The 24,295-nt window shown below is 35.9% G+C and overlaps 1 protein-coding gene and 2 long non-coding RNA genes across 8 annotated transcripts in view; 2 read left to right on the top strand and 1 right to left on the bottom strand.

Moving 5' to 3' along the window:
• PDE4D (phosphodiesterase 4D) overlaps window positions 1–24,295 on the bottom strand; it is a 1,549,195-nt gene that overhangs the window by 665,846 nt on the left and 859,054 nt on the right. The gene's annotated exons all lie outside the window — the stretch shown is intronic.
• LOC116554807 lies at window positions 11,070–12,691 on the top strand. The gene is made up of 2 exons (XR_004270305.1): window positions 11,070–11,821; window positions 12,066–12,691. It is a non-coding gene; the product is annotated as an uncharacterized LOC116554807 (long non-coding RNA).
• The window catches only part of LOC116555026, a 12,173-nt gene continuing 11,597 nt past the window's right edge, over window positions 23,720–24,295 (top strand). Inside the window, exon 1 of the long non-coding RNA XR_004270352.1 lies at window positions 23,720–23,804. This is a non-coding gene — a long non-coding RNA (uncharacterized LOC116555026). The remainder of the gene's footprint in view (window positions 23,805–24,295) is intronic.

Below are 24,295 nucleotides of genomic sequence, written 5' to 3'. Positions count from 1 at the left end.
ACCAAGGGGTCTTGCCCAGCAGATCCCACACCCACAGAGCCCAGCAAGCTAAGATACACTGGCTTGAAATTCTCGCTGCCAGCACAGCAGTCTGAAGTTGACCTGGGATACTCCAGCTTGGTGGGGGTGGGGGTCTGCCATAACTGAGGCTTGAGTAGGCAGTTGGTTTTCCCCTGACAGTGTAAACAAAGCTGCCTGGAAGTTTAGACCTTGGGGGAGGCCACCGCAGCTCAGCAAAACCACTGTAGCCAGACTGCCTCTCTAGACTCCTACTCTCTGGGTAGGGCATCTCTGAAGGAAAGGCAGCAGCCCCAGTCAGGGGCTTATAGATAAAACTCCAATCTCTCTGGGATAGAGCACCTGGGGGCAAGGGTGGCTATGGGCACACCTTCAGCAGACTTAAACGTTCCTGCCTGCTGGCTCTGAAGACAGCAGAGGATCTCCCAGCACGGCACTTGAGCTCTGCTAAGGGACAGACTGCCTCCTCAAGTGGGTCCCTGACCCACCTGCCTCCTGATGGGGAGACACCTCCCAGCAGAGGTCAACAAACACCTCATACAGGAGAGCTCTGGCTGGCATGTGGCAGGTACCCCTCTGGGACAAAGCTTCCAGAGGAAGGAGCAGGCAGAAATCTTTGCTGTTCTGCAGCCTCTGCTGGTGATATTCAGGCAAACAGGATCAGGAGTGGACCCCCAGAAAACTCCAGCAGACTGCAGAATAGGGGTCTGACCATTAGACAGAAAGCTAACAAACAGAAAGCAATAGCACCAACATCAATAAAAAAGATGACCATGCAAAAATCCATCCGAAGGTCACCAATGGCAGAGACCAAAGGTAGATAAATCCACAAAGATGGGGAAAAACCAATGCAAAAAGGCTAAAAACTCCAAAAACCAGAATACCTCTGTTCCTCCAAAGGATCACAACTCCTTACTAGCAAAGGAACAAAACTCGATGGACAATGAGTTTGCAAACTGACAAAAGCAGGCTTCAGAAGGTGGGTAATAACAAACTCCTCTGAGCTAAAAAGAACATGTTCTAACCCAATGCAAGGAAGCTAAGAACCTTGAAAAAAGGGTAGAAGAATTGCTAAATAGAATAACCAGTTTAGAGAAGAACATAAATGACCTAACGGAGCTGAAAAACACAGCACGAGAACTTTGTGAAGCATACACAAGTATCAATAGCTAAATTAATCAAGCAAAAGAAAGGATATCAGAGACTGAGAATCAACTTAATGAAATAAAGCTTGAAGAAAAGATTAGAGAAAAAAAGAATGTAAAGGAATGAACAAAGCCTCTGAGAAATAGAGGACAATGTGAAAAGACCAAACCTATGTTTGATTGGTGTACCTGAAAGTGATGGAGAGAATGGAACCAAGTTGGAAAACACTCTTTAGGATATTATCCAGGAGAACTTCCCCAGCCTGGCAATACAGGCCAACATTCAAATTCGGGAAACACAGAGAACACCACAAAGATATTCCTAGAGAAGAGCAACCCCAACACACATAATTGTCAGATTCACCAAGGTTGAAATGAAGGAAAAAATGTTACGGGCAGCCAGAGAGAAAGGTCAGGTTACTCATCAAGGGAAACCCATTAGATTTCTGTGGATCTCTCTGCAGAAACCCTATTAGCCAGAAGAGAGTAGGGGTCAATATTCAAAATTCTTAAAGAAAACAATTTTAACCCAGAATTGTATATCCAGCCAAATTAAGCTTCATAAGTGAAGGAGAAATAAAAGCCTTTACAGACAAGCAAATGCTGAGGGATTCTGTTACTACCAGGCCTGCCTTACAAGAGCTTCTGAAGGAAACACTAACTATGGAAAGGAAAACTTAGTACTGGCCACCACAAAAACAAATGAAAATGTAAAGACCATTTATGCTATAAAGAAACTGCATTAACTAATGGGAAAAATAACCAGCTAGCATCATAAAGCCAGGATCAAATTCACACACAACAATACTGACCTTAAATGTAAATGGCTAAATGTAAAAAGGCACACACTGGCAAATTACATAAGGAGTCAAGACCCATCAGTGTGATCTATTCAGGAAACCCATCTCACGTGCAAAGACACACATAGGCTCAAAACAGAGGGATGGAGGAAGATTTATTAAGCAAATGGAAAGTAAAACAAAGCAGGGGTTGCAATCCTAGTCTCTGGTAAAACAGACTTTAAACCAACAAAGATCAAAAAAGATAAAAGCTTTCCATAATGGTAAGAGATCATTGCAACAAGAAGAGCTAACTATCCCAAATATAAATGCATCAAATACAGGAGCACCCGGATTCATAAAGCAAGTTCTTAGAGACCCACAAAGAGACTCAGACTCTCAGACAATAATAGTGGGAGACTATAACACCCCACTGTCAATATTAGATCAATGAGATGGAAAATTAAAAAGGATATCAGGACTTTGAACTCAGGTCTGGACCAAGAGAACCTAATAGACATCCACAGAATCTCCACCCTGAATCAACAGAGTATACATTCTTCTCAGCACCACATAGTGCTTATTCTAAAATAGACCACATAATTAGAAGTAAAACATTCCTCAGCAAATGCAAAAGAACAAAAATCATAACAAACAGTCTCTCAGACCACAGTGCAATCAAATTAGAACTCAGGATTAAGAAACTCACTCAAAACCACACAACAACATGGACACTGAACAATGTGTTCCTGAATGACTACTGGGTAAATAACACAATTAAGGCAGAAATAAATGAGTTCTTTTAAATCAATGAGAACAAAGACATAACATACCAGAGTCTCTGGGACACAGCTAAAGCAGTGTTTAGAGGAAAATTTATAGCACTAAATGTCCTCAGGAGAAAGCAGGAAAGATCTAAAATTGACACCTTAACATGTAATTAAAATAACTAGAGAAATAAGAGCCAACAAATTCAAAAGCTAGCAGAAAACAAGAAATAACTAAGATCAGAGCAGAACTGAAGGAGGCAGAGACATGAAACAATCTGATCTGTAACGAACCTGACAAAAACACGCAACGGGGAAAGGATTCCCTATTTAATAAACAGTATTGGGAAAACTGGCTAGCCATATGCAGATAGCTGAAATTGGACCCCTTCCTTATACCTTATACAAAAATTAACTCAAGATGGATTAAAGATTTAAACGTAAGACCTAAAATCATAAAAACCCTAGAGAAGAATCTAGGCAATACCATTCAGGACATAGGCATGGGCAAAGACTGCATGACTAAAACACCAAAAGCAATGGCAACAAAAGCCAAAACTGACAAATGGGATCTCATTAAACTAAAGAGCTTCTGCATAGCAAAAGAAACTATCATCAGAATGAACCAGCAACCTACAGAATGGGAGAAAATTTGTGCAATCTATGCATCTGACAAAGGGCTAATATCCAGAATCTACAAGGAACTTAAACAAATTTACAAGACAAAAACAACCCCATCAAAAAGTGGGCGAAGTATATGAACAGACACTTCTCAAAAGAAGACATTTATGTGGCCAACAAACATATGAAAAAAAGCTCATCATCACTGGTCATTAGAGAAATGCAAATCAAAACCTCAATGAGATATCATTTCATGCCAGTTAGAATGGTGCTCATGAAAAAGTTAGGAAACAACAGATGCAGAAGAGGATATGGAGAAATAGAAAGGCTTTAACACTGTTGGTAGGAGTGTAAATTAGTTCAATCACTGTGGAAGACGGTGTGGTGATTCCTCAAGGATGTAGAACTAGAAATACCATTTGACCCAGCAATCCCATTATGGGGTATATACCCAAAGAAATATAAATCACTCGACTATAAAGGCACATGCACAGGTATGCTTATTGCGGCACTTTCACAATAGCAAAGACTTGGAACCAACCCAAATGCCCATTAATGTTAGACTGGATAAAGAAAATGTGGCACATATACATACTATGGAATACTATGCAGCCATAAAAAAGAATGAGTTCATGTCCTTTGCAGGGACATGGATGAAGCTGGAAGCCATCATTCTCAGCAAACTGACACTGAAACAGACAACCAAACACTGCATGTTCTCACTCATAAGTGGGAGTTGAACAATGAGAACACATGGACATAGGGAAGGGAACATCATACACTGGTGCCTGTCGGGGGATGGGAGGCAAGGTGAGGGATAAGATTAGGATAAATATCTAATGTGGATTATGGGTTGATGGGAGCAGCAAACCACCATGGCAAATGTACGCCTATGTAACCACCCTGCATGTTGTGGACATATATCCCAGAACTTGAGGTATAATACAAATAAATATCATAAAGGAAAAAAAAAAGAATAAAATTTGTGTGATACATGCTATCAAAACAAACAATTAATACTTATATTGAAAGCCATAAATATTATTTAATATGGACTATAATAAGGTACTATTCTGCTATTCACTTCAAACACCCATCTTTTGAATATGGCAAGTAACTAGGGAAATATCAAAAGTTCCAGTATTACTTAGCTATATTTTCCAAATTCTCCACTACTCTTTGTGTGCAGACTTTTAACCAGATAAAATGATTCATATTACTTGACTTAATGTTATTACTCATGCCAAATATATTTCATAAAAAAGAGATCTGAGTGTATAGAGAATGGACAGGAAATGAGGAAGAAAGTAAAGTGATTTGAGAAGGGATTAGTTCTAATCATTTCGGTTTTTTGTTTTTTTTCTGGCAATAATTAAGAGGCTTACTAGGCAACGGGTTATCATTAAAGCAAAAAACAAAGAAAATTCTAACCCACTCCATGAGATAGAATTGAATAAAAGCATTTTTATAAAAATAATAGCCCACCAGAATCGAAATGTATGCAAATTGCAAAGCTAGTTGGAGGAATGTGTGTGTGTGTGTGTGTGTGTGTGTGTGTGTGTGTGTGCGCGTGCGCGCGCGTTTGAACATACAAATATTGAGCCTTGGTGTCACAAGTCTTTCAAAAGAAGGGAGAAAGAAAAGGTGGTGATTTGCTGACTAAGCAAGTCTATGCATAACATCAGGTACTATAATACCACCATTTAATAAAAGGAATTCATCATAAATGCTACTTAAAAGACAGTAAAGAGCCAACATACATGTTTGAAAATAATTAACTCCTAGCAGGGACCTTAACTGAGAGACAGATACAGAGCTTAACCTGAGGGCAGCAGGGCTTTCTCAGTGCCCACACCCTCTGCCTCCCAATCCTTATGGCATCACTTTTCTTTGGCCTACAGTTTTTAAAAAGAAATCTAAGGAGAAAACACAGCAGTAAATAGAGGGAATATGACAGTGGATTAACGACAGCATACAGTGTTTTAAATAAAAGATTCTACAACAAATGAAGATATGGGATGTCCTCAAGCCCTCAGTTCTCATAACTTTTAGGACATTAGTAAATTTGTTACATGGCATTTCACAGGTACTGAGTTATAGGATTTTCGTCAATCACAATTTCTAGCCAGAAGCACCATCTTTTGTAAAGGGCTACATAGCAGAATTTTTGTTCTATTTTAGTTTTATTTTGCTTTTGTTTTGTGGGAAGTAGGATGAGAAAAATTCTTACTAAATTTTACTCTATAGAAATCTTTATATATCATACAACATTCTCCACAAATATTTCTATGCACATTATTCAATAATTTTTATCAGTCATTTTCCAAATTATTAAATATACATATGTAATACCAATTCAATGACTAGCATGTGTAGTCTATTGATCTCACTGATCCATTTTTGAGATATTAAGGGTTTTCTCCTTTGTTTACTGTTATAAACAATACTATGATGAACAGCTTCTTTGTATATGTTTTGGCTAATTTATCTCGCTATACTTTAAAGTTAAATTCCTACAAGGGAAGAGAAAGTCTTCTGTTTTGTAAAGATAATTGGTGCTTTAGAAAGACAGTTCTTGCTGGTAGTGATGGCTGGGTTGGGGGAGAGAGAAGACTAAAGACTGAGAACCCCATAACCTAAACTCGGGCAGTGGTAATAGAATTGCAGATGAGGGAAAGCAGAAAAGGTATTCACAAGACAGAATCCACAGGGTAGAGACTGATCCACGGGAGGCTGAGGAGAGATTCAAGGGGAGAGAAAAGTCACAGGTGGCCTGAAGGCTTCTAGCTGAACAACTGGGGAGTACATAATGAGATTCAAATTGAATTTGCTGAGTCTGAGGTGCCTTTAAGGCATCCTGGTAGAATTGGTCAATGGGCACAGTGGAAATACATAGCAACCCAGGACACAGACCCACATATTCATGACAAACACAAATCAATCTGGTTTTACAGGAGTTCATAATATCAACCCTACCAATTTTAAATAGTGTGTGTGTGTGTGTGTGTTGTGTTGTGTGTGGTGGGATGGGATTACGCAGAAAGTTTCTTTGATTATTGTCCAAAGTCACTGCAACTGATGTAAAAGCTCTGTAAAAACTCTCTGTTCTTTTTTTTAAACATTAATGCCTCAACCTAAAGAACAGCTTTAGTCTTATTTTAAACAATACTGATTTAAAATTGGCAAATTTAAAACTAGACTGAATATGGAACAAAAAATTATTGAAAAGTAACTATCAATCAACCCATCAATGCTCCCAGTGAAGAACAAACATCATCACAAGAATGCCCAATATTTTTGGTGTCTATTATATTTGGAAAAAGATTTACACAGGATAAGACATTTGATTTATAACATAACCTTGGAAGGCACACTAATTTTTATTGCTAATTTACAGATCTAAGGAAATTGAGGTTCCGAAAAGCTAAACAACTTTTTCTGTTGTTTCACAGCTGGGAAATGCCCAAATCGAAACTTGAGCCCTGGCTTGCTGACTCTGCAGCCAGAGTTCTTTCCCTCACCCTTCAGCGAGCTGCATCAAATTAATCAATAAATAACTTGTTATTGCCTTTCCTTTCTCTTCCTCCTCCTACTTCTAATCAAGATATTTTAAGTTTTGAATTCAAAATTTATCTCATTCTTATGGCAAAGTAGGTTTGAAGTCATCTCATGGAAATGTATACAAGTGCCTGCGTGCTACAATGGCTGAGTCAGAGCCCAGTGCTCTCAGGCAGTCCCCGCTGTGGAGACACAGCCTGCTGTCGCACTGGACAGAGAGAGCCTCAGCCCTGGCTGACTCACAGCCCTATGTCTGTCACTTGGCAGCTTTTTCCAGTAGCATATCCTTCCACTATCTTCTTCAGTCACCTTTCTCAACTGTATAAATCCTGCCTGATAAATATGTGTGCGATTCAAGCCCACACTGCTTTTTGGAACCTCATTCAATTGCTACCTCTTGCACACACACACAAAAATAATAATAAAGCCATTTTTGAGTGTGCTTCTTTCTTAATACTGTTCTCTAAAAATGTATCACAATGGCATTATCATTCGTTAACTCCATGATTCAGATTTAAAGCAATTCCATATCTCTTTATTTGCCTCTTGTGTAGTCTGCACTCACCTTTGTTCTCAGAGATTTATAGATAATTTTCCCCATATAATGCTACTCAAAAGTCACGTTTATTTTTCAGGTTTTTTTAAAAGCTGAGTCTGACTTGAAAGCACTTTTTTACGGGTTCAGTTTCCTTACTCTTGAAGGTTAAAGTGACTTTCTTTGGCTTCCCAATTTATTTTAGAAAGCCATTATAACTGTGACAGAAGAAATCTAACCAAGATAGCACAGAAATATTCTGACCAAACTTAGTTTTTACTTTTGGTTAAAAGCTATTGCATGTTCGGTGCTACTTAAAAAAAATAAAGTTTCATTGAGATATAATTGAAAGAAATAAACTGCATATATTTAAAGTGTACAATATGACAAGTACTGCAAATGTATACACCAGTGAGACCATCATCGCAAGCAAGGGAACGAACGTATCCATCACTCCCACACTGCCAACTTTCCGTGTGTTACTTCAGAATCCCTCCTTTTCCTTTCTCTGCCATATTCTGGGAAGGAGGCCGAATATTGCTAAAGCATCAAATTCTCCCCAGTTTTTCTATAAATCTAACTTTAATAAAAATCACAACAGGAGTCTTAAAAAATGTGAAAAAATTTGTCTGTTTTAAAAGCACTTTAAAATGATATTTACAAATGAGGAAATAAGAAAAAGATGAACACATCAACATAAAACCAGGCAAAGTCCATAGGCAGAGAATGCTTATCCCCCTAAAAAGGCTAGTAAACAGAATGAAATCTAAATCTTACTAGCAATCAAATAAGTGACAATTAAAATTGAATATTCATTTACATTAATTTTTGGCAAAGATTTAGAAGACAATATGATGCTAAGAGTTTAAAGTAGGTTTTTGAAAGTAGACATTCACAGATTGCAGGGAAAAAGGACAGATTTACTTATAACTATTGCAATATTAAGTGTACATTATTTTTGATGTAGCAACTTGTCTAGAAATTAAAACTAAAGAAATAGTCAAATGAACAGCAACATCTTAGGAGCAATATAAATGTCTGTCAGTAAATTGGTTAACTATATAATGGTTCATTTATATAAAGAAATCATCAGAGGCCATTCAAATGGTAACATTTATCTGAATGAATTAAGTGAAAAGAAAAAGAGTGAAAGAAAAGGAAATATGTATAAAACAATTTCTTTTCTTTTGTGTACAAAAATAATCCAGTGTGTTTTTCAGGTATAGGAAGAACTCAGGAAAAAACTATGTAAAATTTAAGTAAAGTTTTCTCTGGGAATGGGAACAGAAAGAACAGTTTTGACCTTTTACTGTTTGCATATTTTACTAAAAAATATTTACTACTTTTAAAATTTCGAACGTTTTCATTTCATAACAATATGCATATATTCTTATTACATTTGTGTAGTTTTCTATGTCCCTCTAAACATATGCACTAACATGGATTGGCTCTGCATCCCCACCCAAATTTCATCTTGAATTGTACTCCAATAATTCCCATGTGTTGTGGGTGGGACTCAGTAAGAGATCATTTGAATCGTGGGCCAGTTTCCCCCATACTATTCTCATGGTAGTGAATAAGTCTCACGAGATCTGATGGTTTTATCAGGGGTTTCTGCTTTTGCATCTTCCTCATTTTCTCTTGCCACTACCATGTGGAAGTGCCTTTCACCTTTTGCCATGATTCTGAGGCCTCCCCAACCACGTGGAACTGCAAATCCAATTAAACCTCTTTTTCTTCCCAGTCTCAGGTATGCTTTTATCAGCAGCGTGAAAACAGACTAATACATGCACTAAGAACAAAATTCTAAAAAATCTGCTACAAAATGTTAGAGTCATTCTATAACCACAAGAAGTCTTGTAAAAAAAGAAATCTGTTCATCTGATTTTTCTAATTTTCATACAATTATTTGTTATAAGCTGTATAACAAAATATTTCGAATAAACTCCTTCTGTTTGAGTAAAATCAATATAAAACTTACTTAAGTAGTATAAAATAGTTGATCTCTACAATTTTTTTTCCAAAGCTGACAATAATAATGAAGTAAATACAGTCACTAGGGAGACTTCTGCTTCTTGTCTAAAGGACCCAGGTTTATGCTTGCTCATGAAAGAATGGCAAAACTGGACAAAGTGAATGAAACAACAGTTTTCAGACCTCAGGCAACAGTTAGCTTAGCATGGCGATTATAGAAAAGGAATGCAATGCGATGACGCCAGTGGTTGCCCCAGTATATAATGCTGGAGCGTTTCCAGGTCTCAACATAAGAAGAAGGTGTCCCTCACTGATCCCAAAAGTCTCCCTAAGTTGAAGAGATGGAGCTGACAATTCAGGGAGGTCAAGGTAGCTAGAATTTGCTGAACAGAGTGACAGAGAGGAGAAAGTGCCCCTGAGAGAGAACTCAGGGACATACAGGTCCCCTCTCGAGGTTTCAGCTGAGTATTGATGAGCCTGGGGAAGGTGAGAGTTCTGGGAAAAGGCTGGAGGAAGGAATGACAAAGACACAAGAGGAAATGTTTGTGGGTAATATATACATGAGTGCTATCTCGGTTTTGGTAATTTTGATATGTATACCTATATCAAAATTTACTAAATTGTATACTTCACATGTAGGTTATTTTATATATATGTATATATTTTTTTCCAGTGGAGTTTTAAAAATAATTTTCTAAAGACAAAAATGTATGGTGAAAATGAACTGATGGAATAGGATAATACTCAAATTAACCCTTTGTGTTAGCACAGCACAATTAGCATTGATTTACATTTACACCTCTTCACGTTGACAAAAAAGCAAGGATGCCACCAAAAATGCCTATATAATTTGTATACAAATGTGGCAAATTACTTTGAAAAATATTGGAAATTTTCCCTACTGGATTAAAGTTTTCCTAACATGTGACTTTTATCATGGCCTATTACCCTAAGAATTATAATTCACTAATAACACATAAGGCCATAGACCTGGATGTGCCCCCTCCCTCAATATAAATAATACTCAACATTTTTAGACGGTATATAAATGTTACACACTTCAAGAAGAGAAGTATGCCAAGAGAGGTGTAATAATGTATGAGATGGCGTCTAGGGAATTTAGAACAAGCCTTGGTTTAAATGAACATTAAGGGCTTAAGCGCTATTCTTCTGGTAAGACATTTACAGGAGAACGGGAAAGCCAGGTGACCATATTCTATAGGGCAGGCCTGAGCTTTATCTATTTCATGGTTGGATGTTGCACGTTCTCTGAATCAGCAAATCGTCAGTGGGAAAAATTTATCTATATTGACTGCTCTCAACCAGCTTATTTAAGATAAAATAGTACCTTGGCAGCCAGCTGAGGAGATTTTTTGGTACTGCATGGGTCTAAGTAATGTATTATTGATCTACAGTTAAACTGATCTGAAGGTCAGACTTCTAGGATTTCTCTCAGTCTCACATTCTGAATCCATTGTTGTCTTTTAGGAATGGCTATATCAGAGGTTCCTGATTCATCTTTAGGCAGAACAACAGGAGCAAATCTGGTATTACAGTATGTGGGCTGCAAATATAACAAAATTAATGCCTCTGTATTTTGTTGTACAGATTGTTCCTGAATTATGGTCCCATGGTCATGCTGCATTGCTCACTGGAAGTTTCTATAATGAGAATTTAAATAACCCACTTGTTTACACTGGAACTTAGTTCATAGGTTCTCATCATCATTTATTTCAGGCTTTTCAGGTGAAATATCCTGCCTATTTCAGCTTACAGCATTTTTATTTCTTATGCAAACATGTGCATATGTGCGTGTGTGTTTTAATCAATAAAATAACAAATTCTCAGCTTCTTGAGGACTATGCCAAAAAGCCTAAAGAACAAACCAGATTACAAATAGCACATTCTGTTCTGTGAATTGGGTTTTCAACCCATTATCAGACAATGCCATTTGGTTCTTTAAAATAAATCAAGGGGAATATTTCACAAGAAAGAGATTACTTCTTCCTATGCAAGTCAAAAATTGGAAAATAAATGAACACTTGAAGCCTACTGGAGCCCTCCTGTTTTCTCCCCAAAAAGATTACACTAGTCAAGGACTGGAGTGATATAAAGAAATAGTGTCATGTGTGAATTATTGGCTATCAAAAAGAACCTGTGGAGGAGACTTCATAAAAATAACGTCTAAGAAAAATCCCTTGAGAAATGGTGCTGAACTCTAGGAAAAGAAAAAAAAAAAAAGAACTATTTCTGTTTAACTGTAAGGACAGCTTCTTTGTTTCCTTAGCCAAACAGAGTTCTTGTGGTCTAGAAATGTTTCTGTCTACTACAGAGGTGGAATTACTGTGAGGCTAGGAAGGGTGAAGCTTCAGGGCCTCTCACTTGCATAAACACTTTTCTAAGGCATTGGAAAAGGGTCTAGGGGTGGGTTGGCATGCTCCTTCTCTTTGGAATTTTGCATGAGTGAGATATTTTAACTGCAGAAGTTTAAGATCAATGTCTACATATTAATTTTGCCTCTATCATGCTTTCCCTTTGGGTTAGGTGGCATTGGGTGACTGTGGTCTGCTTCGGGATCTGGCTAATTGGAAACTGTTAAAGATACACTTAGTTTCCGTTTGATGTGATAACATTCTTGTGGTTCTCAGTCTCTTCCATGTACCCTTAGGTTCTTGCTGGCTGTCCAGATGTAGCTTCCACGAACACTCATGATTAACATGGTGCTGGCAACATGAAAGTGCAAGCCTACAGATCACTGCAAAATCAATGTGCCCAGAGCTTCAGGCAACACAAAGTTGTGTGGAGTGAAGGAGACACAATGTTCAAAACTTATAAAGCCAGGAACTGGTCTTTGAAAATTCTTCCAAATCTTACAGTTCACAGATGAAAGACATTTGATAGTTATTTCCCGCTTCATCATAGTCCTAAGAATGTATATGAAATCACAAATAACAAATTGAGAAAATTGATGCAACTTTTCTAAACTAACAGTAACAAAATGACAGATTATAATCAATCATACTAGAGAAAAGACTGCATTATCTTATTATTCTCAACACAGAAAACGTAACAGAACTATGTCAAATGAGGAGGCAATCAGAGAATGAACAGCAGTTTATATAGAGCCAAAACTATACACCCAAAAAAATCACAGAAATGCGTCAAGCAATTTTCTAAAAATTAATTTTATAAGTTTTGTTATCCTTGCAGAATTTGTCAGCATTAATTTTATAATCTGTTGTGATTTATTTTTATGTTCTAAATAAATATTCAATCACTACATTCAATAGATTATTCCAGTGATGTGTCCATCTCTCTTAAAAGGGACTCCTAGAGCTGTGCAACACCTCAGGTGCCATAAAACCTGGACCCACTCCTTGTCAATTACCATATCTTCCCTGGGATATGAAGAGGCAACTTCCTTTATATTATGACTAAGTAATAAAATGGATATAAATCTATTAGCTGAACTACAAATTGTGATATTCAGCATTTCAAGGGACTGATTCTGTTGGATATCCAGAAATACAAATAGGCCAAATCCTATGAACAGCTAATCAACTGATAAAATAACACTGTATCTTTTTCTTGATTATACTAAAAATTTTAAATATCATATTCCTTATACAACATTTTGAATTTAATTTGCCTTTTAAGTGTTGGTTGTTTATGCATAGCTCTCCAAAAATACGTTTTTAAATATCTTTATATATAAAACCAAGTTTTAGTCCTTAACGTACGGCAAGTGTTTTGAAACTCACAAACATATAAGCTGGCAATGACATCGTGATAGGCTTTGTGCATTTCTTACCAAAAGTGATGAAGTTTGTAGACAATATATTTCACAAGTCTGTCATACTTGTTCAGCTCCATAATCTTTACTACAAAATGTACATAATCTGGCATATTCACAGCCTTCAAGTGGAAATGGAAGCTTTCATTAAGTTCAGCAAATTATACGACTCACACATGACAAAGGAGAGACCACAGAGCTGGTGTACAATTTTTGTTTAATAATTTATATGCGAATATTGGTAAACTGAAGCCAAATATAAAAAGAAAACATACCATCAATGAAATCTTCAGATAATAAAAATAAGACTGTTATTTTAAAATTGTAAATTTCAATACACTGAATTCTGTGTAATCCATGGTAATATTTCCTATCTTTCTTTATACATTATTCATACATACACATTTTAAATTTATTTTTAAAAATTAGAGATTTTCAAAGTTTTTTGTAAAAATTAAAAGTGATTAATAATTTTAAATATACCTATACCTGTTCAAATAAAATGTACCTATACCTGTTTAGTAAAATGTTCACGTTATGATACACTTTAAATAACTAAAATTCATCTTGAGCTGTATCTTCTACCACATCATTTACATGTGCAGGGGATAACTGCAGATAAGACTGAAGAAGGTTGAAGGCTGAAGGTTTACAGAGAAAAATGTTTTTGATATTTCCAATTGTGAAAACATTTTAAAGTATTCTGAAGAAAAAGGTAAAATTGTACATATGTGTTCAAATTTAAAACCCAATATTCTACAAATAAAGATCTGAATTAAAATTAACTTAGAAAGTAATTTTGTCTTATGAGATGGCTGAATGGAACTGTTAAACATATAACTTATTCATATGATTTTATTTTTATATATCTTTTCAGGAAAATGTGTATGTAAAATGAAGTAGAACTAAATTAGTGATTCTTAACCCAGAATCAGTACACTGTAATAGAAATATGAATGTGATTCCAGTGGTATACGTAACTCTAAATACAAATTCTCAATTCTCTGTGTGATTATATGTATATGTAGAGTTTCCATAAGAGCTCTGCTAGATCTACTTAGACTTTTGAGGATTACAGAACTTCTAATAGAATAAAATAAATAAACCATTTGGAAAATCAATTTCACTAAAAAAAAAAAAAAAAGAAATGAAGTTCTAATTGTGTTGGTAATGTCCCTGTCCCACCCACACATCACAAGATAGGGAGTAAAAGAAATTCCAAGAAGGATTTGTTAATTTCAAGGAACAAAGTGCTCAGAAGATATATTCACTGAACAATTCCCCAAGCACTCATGTGTTAGCAATTCGAAAATTCTAAAAATACTCTTCAGTAACAGCTCAGTAGTTCTTCAAAATATGAGATTGAAAAACAAGGCCTTTTTTCCAAGCCACACTCTTAGATGTGGTTAACATTTTCATTACACAATAACTTTAAAGAGTTTTTGAGCCTATGGATACCTTAGTAACCAAAACACTATGCATGTGAGCTTTTGCAGTCATTAAAGAATAAAGAGGATGATTAATTATCAATTTAAGGTTATGAAAACTATCTTGAATATAAATGACTAACCACAGTAACTGATAGGCCACATTTGGACCAACACTGACAGCAAGTTTCTTGTGAAGTCTGCTGGTCAAGTTATCAAATCAGAGGTGCAGCAAGACAAGAAAATTCTCAAAAATGTTTCTACAAGAAGACTCCTTGAAGTAATTTAGGCATCTAATCCCAAACAGAAAAGGTTTAATGGAAGAAATTATTGGTGTATTCACTTGTATTATCAAGACAAAAAAAGATTATTTCAATTATTTTGTATCTTTCTAGCAACATGCCTCACAGCAAAAGGGAAGAAGTGGCAGGGAAACAATTTAATATTAAAAAAAAAAACAAAAAACATTTTTCTAAAAATGAGTCCTAGGCAACAAGGAAAGAGCTTGTCTTACAAGTTGATGTTCTCTCATGAAAAGGCAATTTTAAGCATCAAGAATGTTCTGAGATGGATTTCTACACCGAGTGGGAAGTTGGATTCTTATATATAGGAAATCCCTGTCAGTACTTAAATTCTCTGATTCTACGATTTATTAAGAATAGCCACTTGCGACTACATAGGACACAACCTGAAAACAGGGCAGCTGCCTAAGAAACACCCTTGGTTATAAGTGAATGCCAAATGTAAGGTAAAGACACAGAGAGGTCATTAGAAAGGAAGTTGTATACAAAATACAAGATTTTACTGCCTTGGTGATTTTTTAACCACAGCCAAGTTACTTTCGTCTCTGAGAAGATAAGAGGAAGAGAATAAAGCTCTTCAAGGCAAACAGCATGATATAAATCCAAAGCATTTTCATACTTTGGGAACGTGCTTGCTTATAGAAGTGTGAGCCGGGGGAGGAATCTTAGGTGATAAGAAAAAGACGTCAGCAGGGCAGAGTGGTGAATGGCCTTCAAGATAAGGATAAGTAATTGAAATTGGTTAGGAAAGCAATAGGGAGCCAGAAGAAGGAATTGAAATGATGAGTAATGGGAAGCTAGATTAGAAAAGCTAGACCCATTAGCTTGGGAGGCAGGATTTTGAAATGATTAGAGATGGGAATGGCCAAAGGGGAGATGGTAGAATCCAGATAGGAAACCAAAAGACAAGGATGGATAGACCTATTCCTGAAACAGGAACAGTACCTTCATGAGGCCCCAGACAGGCAGTTTGTAAGAACAAAAATGGGGCCTTTACTGAAGCTTGGGCATTATAGAACACTAACCTAGGATGGCATGCCTACACGTCACTCTTGCTTGGTATCCATCAGGAAGTGTTTGTTGCATGAATGAAGAAAAAAACATAGTTCTGTTCTTAAGTAAAATAATCATTTAAAATCACCACTTTGGGAAACAACAATCAACAACTAGATTGTTAAAATGTGGACAGTTTATGAATTTTTTTTTTTTCTTAGCAACAACCCAATGTCCCTGTAGCATTTCTTCAGAACTGCTTAGATTTTTGTGTACAAGTAAAAGAAAAAGAGCATCAATTCTTAAGGTCTAAGCCTGAAAATAAAAATTCTTTACTTTGAATTTGTTTTCAATGTACAAAAGGTTTACATGAAAAATACAGGCAGGCTAATATTGCAAACAACATGTAATTTCAAAGAGGAAAAATATTCAGCACTTTCCCTCCCACTTTTAAAATTAGATTCAGCAACATGATTAACTTTTACCCACATGTTTTCAGAACTAAGATGAATAAATTAGAGGGTGGTTCAATTTAAAACACTTTTTCCTTTCAGTAAATCTAACGTTTATGGTAGTCAATAAAAGAATTGCTCTTTTAGTCACAGAAAAGCCTCAGAAGCTCTTCTAATTGTTGTATTCTGTTGACTGATGCAAATTATCTCTACAGGGAATTAATTTTAATAGTTCATAAAATGAGGAGGCTGAAGATGCAGAAATCAGTGCCTTGAGTTATCTTTGTATGTCTGCAAGGGCTAACTCTGAACTGCGCTGTATAGCCAGCAATGACAAGTATCCTGAATTGACTGAGGAACAATCTCAGAAAAAAATTCACTGGAATCTTAAAAGACTCAGCAGCCTTTAGCCAATATCCTTTTCTTAAGTGGGATTTAAGTGACACTTCCAAGTGTCTTATTGAAAAAAATAAGTAAACATAACTTTAAATGCCTAAGATTTTTGGTTAGTAATATCTACCATGTTTAACATTACAGTCGATTTTATTGTAGCAGCTTGATAAAAGATCAATACTTGTTTATTAATGTTGCAGTTTTTATAAAGTGCTATTTTTATACATTAGTTAATAAACTTTTATTTTATAAAAATAATGGTTAAAGAGAGCAAAACTTTTCAAATCTATGTACTGTTTCATTTTTTCTCAACTTCTAATACAGATATATAGATACTTTATGTCATATTTAGTGCCTGCTCAATAAATTGTTCATTTTTCTTTTCTTTAATACAGAATGAAAAAGTAATTTTATCTGGACCTTCCTTCCAAAATACTATTTGGCTGACAGAATGCTAGTCTTACATAGACAGGGAAGGTCCCGGGGAGTACTCCGGTCATTCAATATAAAAACTAATTTTCCATGGAAAATATTAATAATTATAATTGTTGAGTGTAATAATAATCCATATCTGATATTAAAAGAATAGTTGAGTTTTATGGAAATGGTTATTTCCTTTCCTTCCTTATGATAACTAATGGCCTAATTTCTAAAAGTATTTTTGGAGATGTACTAGGTTAGGGGTCAGAAAGAAATAAATAAAGATAGAATAAAAGAAGGAAGGAATCTAACCACATGGCATTTCTCAATGCCTCCTGGTTCCAAAATATAGCATCATTTGTAGCAAAAGATGTGAAGATTCCCCTCCAAGAATGAAAGACTAATTTTCCTAGGTTCCGCAAGTATTCTCAGCTGTCACCCCTCTTTGCAAAGTGCCTTAGCTAAAGACCACCACTTTGTTCCAGCATCTACCATCAAGTGACCAGGGATATAAAGGCCTAACCCTCTCACCCAAATTTAGGACAACTCTCAAGGGCATGCCAGCTTCAGAACTCTCTCTACTGGCTCTGCTAAGGCCTTCCTCAAGACTGCATTGCAGACCAACTTCTTCTTCTACACAGTCCCATGATTCTGCCTTCTTCCCTTCATTCCACAGGTGTTGGTCCCAAGAACAATTTCAAATATGCCCCTTGCTACCCCATCTCTTCTTCCTTAGAGGCACTCTCCTTCTCTTGGAAACCTAATCTGTGAACCAGTCACTGAGAACATTGAAAGTACACCATTAGTCTCTGCCTATGGCCATTTATTCTTTACAATTATTTACTATTAAAATTAAGCTACTAAAAAAAATGAACCTTAGACAAATTTTCACTTCTCCATATTTCCCCTTATGCACATCCATCTCCTTTGATAGAACGCCGCATAAGCATTCCCACATATCAGCCTAGATTCTTTGCTTGCCCAATATGTTTGTGTTGTGTGCTCTGGATGCGTAATGATAAGCATGTGGAGTATGCTAAGAGAACTTGACCCTGGAAAACATACAAAACTTTCATAGCTGATATTGACATCTATTTAAAACAGATATCAATGTTAATATAATTAAGAGGTGTGCATTTCACTGTGCCTTTTAAAATTTCCTTATGAGTGCATATTTGTTTGAGAGATCTCAAGGCTTTATAGTTTATGCATTTTTTTTCCCCAGAAGAGCAATTATAAAACCTTGTCTCCTCAACCATTCTTCAAATCTCAATACTTTCACCAATTGGAACTCAGGAAACACTCATTTTAACACTCAATTCAGATCTTATTGCATGGTCTTTTTTTTAAAATTCCATCATGGAAACTGTCAGAAATATAAATGCAATTAACGTAGGATTGATAAAATGCTGAATTCTTTTATTTAGCAAGCCAGTGATTCTCTCCATGCCAAGTATCTTAGTATTTCACAGCATATAAACTGAACTCATCCAACTGTTTGATTATGCAAAACAAATCCATTGATATTTAATAATAGTAATTAGAATTTAAGTGTCACATTCCAGAAATATTTCCATGCAAAAAAAAAAAATACTTTACAGAAATACTAATTTTTTAAAAAGAAAGATGTCATCCAACATTTCAAAACTGAAAGTTGTAAAATACAACTATTGGTCAGGTCTATGTAGCTGCACATTGAACTGACTATTCTTCAAATCATGTTAGCAAAAAAATATGTGTGTTTCTTTTGTTTTGTTTGTTTCTGTTTTTGTTCGGAACAGTCTCACTCTGTCTCCCAGGTTGGAGTACAGTGGCATAATCTCTGCTCACTGCAAGCTCCACCTCTCAAGTTCAAGCGATTCTCCTGCCTTAGCCTCCTGAGTAGCTGGGACTACAGGCACCTGCCACCACACCCAGTTAATTTTTGTATTTTTAGTAGAGATGGGGTTTCGCCATGCCCTGCCCAGCAAAAAAAAAAAAAAAAAATGTTTTGAAGGGCAGTAATTTTATGTGAGACTGTAATATGACTAAATTCCTGAGAGATCATTTGAATCCATCATGGTGAAAGTGATGCTTATATACAGAAGCGGGGTGTGATGTAAAGAAACAATAAGCAGGACATACTACCTGTAGGACTGCAGATTCAGTGACAAGACAAAGAAACAAGAAAGAGGCAGAGAATTCATACTTCAAAACACTTCCTATTAGTAATTATTATACAGAGGATTTGTCTCAATTCTGCACTTGCCCAGTTTATTCTCAGAAAATACTTCAAAATTATGAAATTAGAACAGCTACTTCAAATGCACACTTAACTATAATTCTAAATTAAGTCATTATAATATCTATTTATGAGGGGGGAAGGTGGAAAGAGTGGAAAGGGAGAAAGAGGAGGGAAAAATAGGGGAGAAGAAGAAGGGAAGGGAGAGAAGGGGAGAGGGGAGAAGAGGGAGGTGAGGGAACGAGCAGAGGGAAGGCCAGGTGCAGTGGCTCACACGTATAATCCTAGCACTTTGAGAGGTCGAGGCCTGCGGATCCCTTAAGCCCAGGAGTCCAAGACCAGCTTGGCAACATAGCGAAACCCCATCTCTACAAAAAAATACAAAAATTAGGCAGGCGTGGTACTATGCACTTGTATTCCCAGATACTCTGGGGACTGAGGTGGGAGAATGGCTTAAGCCCAAGAGACAGAGGTTGCAGTGAGCTGTGATACTGCTATTGCATTCAGCCTGGGCGACAGAGCCAGATCAAGTCTCATAACCAAATAAATAAAAACGGGAAAGGGGAACAGGAGAGCAGGGGAGGGGAAGAGAGGACAGGGAAGAATAAAATAACAATGACTCTTATCACCTAGCATTTTTCAGTGCTTGCTGGTTCCAGACTATATTACCATTACTGTACACAAAAAAGTTGAGAGTTACTCATCTATTCCCTGCTCCTGGTCATTTGTCCTTGACAAAAGCATCAGTTTACAGACAGACTTTGTGGTTTGAGGTACTTTGTTAGCACAATTGCCTCCCATCCTATCTGTAGGTGTTGATTTGTATCAGGAAGGCCATGATTGGTTTCTCCCAAACTATTGGTCCAATAAATGAGGAGGGGGTCACTACTTAGGAAAATTGTTTTATATTTTGTTTTAACACCTTTACAGAGATATAATTCAAATACCACACTGATCTGCCCATTTAAAATGTACAATTCGTTGACATTAGTGTATTCACAGAGTTGTGCCTCCATTAACACATTTAGAATATTTTCATTACACCCCCAAAACATCTCACACCCTTTGGCCATCAGCCTTCAATCCTCCATATTCCCTCCAACCCCAAGCAATCACTAATCTACTACAGATTTGTCTACCGTGAACATTTCACATAAATGGAATCATGAGATGTCATTCTGGCTTCTTTCACTTAGCATGTTTTCAAGGTTTAAACATGTAATCTCATGCATTAATACTGAATTCTTTTTTATTGTTGAATAATATTCCATTGTATGAATACACCACATTTGTTTGTCTATTCATCAGTTGATGGATATTTGGATTGTTTCCACTTTTTACCTATTAAGAATAATGTTGCTGTGAACATTTGTGTACATGTTTTCAATTCTTTTGGGCATATACCTAGAAGTAGAATTGCTGGATCACATGGTAACTCTGTGTTTAACAATCTGAGGACTGTGATGCGCTATGTTTTTTTCAACCATTGCCATATATCTAAAAAATAATGCTCTGAAAAAAATTAATGCCAAATTCTGTCAGTATTGGTTCAGTTTGCTGCTATACATCTTTGACCAAAGCTCCTAGTTAAAATTGTCTTAGTTGTTTAACGAATTAACACTGTAAGAGCTTGATGTGCAAAAGAGATTCATTAGACAGTCTTTCTTATTGATACAATGTTCCATATATTGCCAATAAAAATTAATCTAAAAATTCCTTGAAGGTAGAAGCACTTAATGGTAAGTTCCTCACTGCAATATCCTTAGTGTGTTTTGTTGTTCTGGAGCTTTAATATAAAATGTAATATTGGAAAATGCCACTACTAATAAAAATATGCAATATATTACATCTATGTAATAGTTTACATTTTATCAGTAACTCCAACCTGAACATACTCACTTAACCCTTAGAGCAGTCATTTCCAACTCGCTTTACTTTGTTGTTGTTCTGTTTTGTTTTATTTTAGGCATTTAGCAGCCTGAAGCGGTGGTTTTTAGTTTCTGTCTCTGTTGATAAATGAAAAGAGGATGAAGAAGGAGCTTCTCTGGCCCAACCAGAAACAGAAACTAAGAATTCATGACTGTATTCTCTCCTTGGACACCCCCACAATCTCTCTTAGAGAATTTAAGTTAAAACTTCTCTTCCAGAAATCATAAAATTGAGATTTAAGCAGGCAAAGCAGCTTCCAAATATTAAATAGTTACACAGCTGGCTGGAACTTGATACCCCAAAGTTCAAGTCTAGATCACTTTAAGTTATATCTGTTCTAGGAGTTAAAGGAAGAGTGCCCCACTATGTTCATTTGTCCAGTCTCCGCTCTCACCTTTCCTTTCTACTTCTGCCCTCTCCCTACACACACAATACTCAAGCCACATACTCAACTCATGCATCTGAATATATAGCACATGCACACATATACTTCACGTTTTCTACATACCACACAGATGTACATGCCTCATACACAACCACCTCACAGATACACACAACACCCCACATCTAGACACCTCACACACAGCAGTCACAAAAAAATCTCATGCACATGACATTCAAATATACGCACATTACACACAAACATCACATACATATTCCCATCTTATACACACATACAATCAACTCACATATATACACGTTCTTACAAGGGAAGAAAAGTTGTGAGTTTGCAACATCAGATTACAAGGTATTGGACCACGTTTTCTAGGGAGGGGACGTAATGTGACAAGGACACTTGTCCAAATCTCTCTTAACCTTCCTTTCTCTAGTGCTGGTCAGGGAAGTGGAGCCAAGATATGCCACCTCTCATATAAGAAAGCATCCCTTGAGTCCATACATCAACTGGCTGACCAGAAGGCAGTTATAGCCAAAGATATGGATCTGCTCTTACGGGAAAGAAAGTAGGGGTCCCTATCTCACACCTAAACCATAGGTAGGATGCAGCATGGGAGAATTTGGGCATTCCTAAGCCCTTAGCCATATTGTCACCACTACTTGTGAGAGCTTTAGGAGGTTTCTTAAACTTCGAAACATCAGCATCTTTATTGTGATAATAATACTTATTGGCAAGTTGGGGGAAAAAATCACAAGTCTTGTATGGAATTGTGTGATTCTGCAGAGTTGCAATTGGGACAAATAAATTACACTTTCTGAGATACTCTTCAATTTTAGCAATTATAGCAAATAATAATTATTATTCATAACAGTATTCATAACACAGCAAATGGTCATATTCCTTAGAGAGATAGCACTTCCAAGTAGTCTTTAATTTTTTTTCTAATTGTCATTTCAATCTCTCAGAACACTTTGTCTTCTACAATACTTGCCTTTCACAGTTGTCCTAAGGCCTGAGATCAAATATTCCACATAAAGCACGAGGCATGTGGTAAGAACTCAACAAACGGTAGCTACTACTACTATTACAGCTATTTTCATCACCACCAAATATATACTTGGACATGTAATTGCAACACAAGATATTTTGAGACTCTGAAAGGACAAATGAGAAAAAAGAAATTAAAGACTACTTGGAAGTACTGTCTCTGTAAGGACTATGACAATTTTCTATGTTATGAATACTGTATGAATAATAATTCTTTGCTATTATAATTGCTAAAATTGAAGTGTCTCAGAATGTGTAATTTGTCACAATTGTTAACACCATTACAACTCTGCAGAATTACACAACAGCATATAAGACTTGTGATTTTTTTCCCATCTTGCCAATAAATAGATTTTTTCATCACCAATAAATTAAAGCTATGCCTGCACCTTACTCTCCAAATCTTTATAGCTCAAATGAATCTAAATCACTGAACAGATGAAAGTTTTAGAAAAAAATAAATTTCATCATTTGCTTCCTAAAAATAACAGCAGCTCTGCATATTTCCCTGTAAGCTTATAGTAATTATGCCATTCATATATACCATCTATGCATTTATACATAGTATATACATAGATCATAAAATCTATGCATTTTAAATTAATGAGGATTATATTGCTTACCTACTGATATTTAATTCTTGCAGATTATTCAATAAAATCATAATTATTCTTCAAACTTGTTCACACTGATGTTATTAGTAAGCTCACAACAGCAGTTTTATAAAATAAATTAAAAGATAAGTCTTCAAAGAGTGCTAATACATTTTGTATGTTAAAATAAGGGTTTTTTCTGAATCACACTTTCACTGTATAAACACTGTTTAACATTTAGCAATCCAAATTTAATCAATGTTTGTGTCACTCCTCTGCAAATTAACCCAACTTTTCTCATAGATACTGAAATATTTGAATTTCATTGTTACATAAAATTCCTGTTGGCTTTAAACTCCCTGTGTAAACTTAAAAGCTAGTTTAAGGGAAAACTGAAATAATCCTTTGCTAGATTATTCTTAAGGTAAAGCTTAATAAATGTTGATTAAATAGAAATCAACATATAAAAAGAATAATTATATCATTTACTGTTTGCTTACTCTATTCCCGGTTTAAGGATAACAAATTTTTAATATATTTAATCCTTTTAAAAAGCATATGATAGTGATATTATTTCTTCAACTTACAGATTTAAAAAAAAAACCATGAATCTCATAGGTATATTATTTACTAAAGTCTCACACCTAGAAAGTGTTGATCCTGGGTTGCTGAACTCAAACCCGCAAGTCCCGAAACTCTATTCCATCTATCTGTGAAACTAAAATGTGGAGACAGATTTTAAAATGAGCAATTTGGTATTTGATGTTGCCCAAATGACTTCAGTGGTCAACAAATACACATTACCAATGCCAAAGATATTCCTTTATGGCATGTTTTATAAAGCTTGTCGAGATCTTTATAAATAAAGAAAAAAGTGCATTTGAGTGTGTGTGTGTGTGTGTGTGTGTGTGTGTGTGTGTGTGTGTGTGTG

Source organism: Sapajus apella, unplaced genomic scaffold (assembly GCF_009761245.1).
Source record: "Sapajus apella isolate SASKATOON/1434 unplaced genomic scaffold, GSC_monkey_1.0 scaffold1, whole genome shotgun sequence".
NCBI lineage: Eukaryota > Metazoa > Chordata > Mammalia > Primates > Cebidae > Sapajus > Sapajus apella.
This window is presented reverse-complemented; position numbering and strand designations above follow the sequence as displayed.